The sequence below is a fragment of the Carlito syrichta genome, unplaced genomic scaffold (genome assembly GCF_000164805.1).
Source record: "Carlito syrichta isolate Samal-C Ts95f unplaced genomic scaffold, Tarsius_syrichta-2.0.1 Scaffold302397, whole genome shotgun sequence".
Taxonomy (NCBI): Eukaryota; Metazoa; Chordata; class Mammalia; order Primates; family Tarsiidae; genus Carlito; species Carlito syrichta.
This window is the reverse complement of record NW_007246493.1, coordinates 196,299-199,458: the sequence shown is the minus strand read 5'-3', so window position 1 is coordinate 199,458 and position 3,160 is coordinate 196,299.

Sequence of the window (3,160 nt, the reverse complement as noted above, 5' to 3'; positions counted from 1 at the left end):
GGAAGGGTTTGTGTGAAACCATTTCCAGGAAAATTTTATAAAATCAATGAATGGAAAACAAAATTCAGCTAGTCTTGCAGTGCCATCAATGGCAATTGTTAAGCCAATTCGTTATTTGCTGTTTGGCCCACTTCTTTGTAGCTAGTTGCTGCTTACTTCCCCAGGAAAACTTACCCTTTGCCAAAAAAACTCTTTGCTCTTTTTCTGTTCTCTAGATAAAATCTAAAGCTTTGAGATATAGGCTTTCAGGTTGAGTTTTTCCTTTAGCTTCTACCTATCAAAATACCACCAGTGCCGGCTGGTCTGAAGACTCAAGGAGTTATTGTATCCTGATGATATTTTATCCCTTACCTCTAACACTTTACCCCACTTCTCCAGTTCCTTGCCCTGAGATTTTCTTAAAATCCCTTGCCCAGCATCCCTCAAGGAGATGGATGTGAGATTTGATATTTCCTCCCATCTCCATGCTCAGTAGCCTTGTGATGATTAAACTCTTTCTCTGCTGCAAACCTGGTTGTCTCAGTATATAGGTCTGTTGCTGCCAATGGGCATAAGAAACTAGAGGTCCAGTCACAATTGTTGGTGGCAGCTGTTCCTTTCCAATTGTATTTGTAGCTCACCATAGAAGTGTGTTTCTGGAGCAATAAGGTGTCAATAAACAAAAAGATTAATAGTAGGAATACACATGCATCTTAAAGCTTTTTCTGTTAATATTTATAAGTCCTAACATATTGTAGGCTCTTAGAAATAACATATTTCTAATCTGATTTTGGCACAATGTGGTAAAATATGTCTACATATTCTAAGAAAGACAGCTGAATGTTTAAAGGATGAAATACATTGCAAGAAGTCTTATTAGCTTTTAAAGACAAATAGAGGCCAAGTGCAGTGACTCAGCTGTGTAATCCCAGCACTTTGGGAGGCTGAGTTGGGTGAATTGCTTAAGGCCAGGAGTTTGAGACTAGCCTGGGCAACAAAGTGAGACCCCATCTCTACAAAAAAAAATAAGAAAAATTAGCCAGGTATGGTGGCACATGCTTGTAACCCCAGCTACTCAGCAGCTGAAAAAGGATCACTTGAGCCCAGGAGTTTGAGGCTGTCATGAGCTATGATCATACTACTGCACTCCAGCCTGTGTGATGGAGTGAAACCCTGTCACAATAATAAATTAATTAATAAGTGAAATGAAATAAATACAGACAAATAGAAATGTTATAAATCCTGTATGTTCCGTTAAATAACTATAGAATAAACAAGAGGTTGCAGAATAAAAAATATTTTTATTTCAGTAAAAGTCTTTCAAGCCTATAAGTACAAATTAAGTGTTCTTCTTTAGAACAATTAGAGTCTTTGGACATTTGATATTATGCATCATGGAATAAACCCCAGGCAACTCCTGATGTATTCATCACCAAAACAATGTACATATTCTTGGAAATCTATTTGGAAATGTCACTTTCGGCCTGTCTTTCCATGCAGAAAGAAAAGAGAGAAAAGCTTTTGAAAAATCACTAGGTAAAAATCAAAGAAGAAAAAGAAAAACACGTACAAATGACAACCACTAAATATAATGCATAAATGAAAATGACACGACTTATTTGGCTAACCAACGGTAAAGAAAAATGTGTTAAATCTTGATCTGTTTACCTATACAATAATTGAACATATAGCAGGATGACAGGGGGTAGATCTAAAAGAAAAATTATCTTTTGGCAAAAGAGGTCTTGTGGATCAGGCATTAAACACTTAGGTGCCTCTGTTTCAAATGAGTAGTAAAGATTGATAAATGAGAGTGGACCATCCAATTATTTTTCTCTTTAACTCACATATTAACATTTCAGTGTGAGGAAAGGATAGTCTGAGGCATTTTAGGGAGAGAAGCGGGATGTTGGGAAAGGAAAGACGAGCAATACGGCATTTATGACATTACTAAGTGAGTGTAAATCTGATTCGGAACAAAAAACTAAAGAAAACCAATTTGCCATTGCTTTGCTAAACCATGGTCTGACCATGTGGCTCCTTGAGCCATGGTTGCCATGTTTCCTTGGCAACCTTGGCCCCTTCCCCTGCCTTGGGGAGGTGATTCTCTTCCCACTCTCTTTCTTGCTTTCTCTAATTTACTTTTTAGTAAACTGTATTTTCCAATCTAAAAAAAAGAAAACCAACTTATGTAAGATTAACATGCTAAAGCATAAAAAGGGAGCTCTTCCTCTTAGCAGTTTACAATTGACAATGGAAATTAATACTCATGCAAAAATAAAACAAGCATCTGTATAAAAAACTGAAATGTAATAATAATAAACAAATGTAAATATGTGTGCTTCATGTGGTAGATATACTACATGTAAAGTTCTGCGGTTATGGATTAAGCTATGTTTAATGAACCAGGTAAATTTACCATCTAAAAAATTAGCAACTTCTTAAATGTTTAATTTAGTTCGACCTTTATATATATATATAAAGTGATATTTGTTATATTCTGTCCTAGAAACAATGTAAACCATAGCTACTGAAGACAATTTTTAACCACAATGAGCATAAGAACTTGGCAGTCAAGTCACAATTGTTTGTGGTGACTGTTCCTTTCCTTTGAATCACCTCCTCAGTGACTGTAGTAGACTGACAACTGTCCTCTCCCTTGAGATGTGGGAGGCTGCATGCATATGTATACTCTGACTCCCTTTCTAACCATATCTGGTTGGACCGGGCATAGATACTTGACTAAGGAGGGCCCTTTTCAGAGGTCTTTTCCAGCAAACTTGAAATTGGAGAATAGGACATATAGAAGATTTAACCCCAGATTATACCCTTGTCAGAAGTAATCATGATTGGGTTGAATAAAGGGTGGCAGAAGAGGCAAGCAGACATGAACCGGAGGAACAGAGTGGTGCAACCACATGGCTCAGAGAAAGAGAAGTGGAAAGATTAGACTTGAGTCTTACCAGCTTTTTCAATTTAGTTTCAGGCCCTGTGAAGTCTGACTGCATCCACTGACCCAGTTGGGAAATTTATTTTAAAATATTCACCACTGCCCAAGATAGGATGCAACTGGTAGTTTCATATATTTCAGATAACATTAACTGGTACAGCTCTTTTGCAGATACATTGGAGATATTGCCTAAACTTAAGCAAAGAGGCATTCATACCTCTATATATTAAA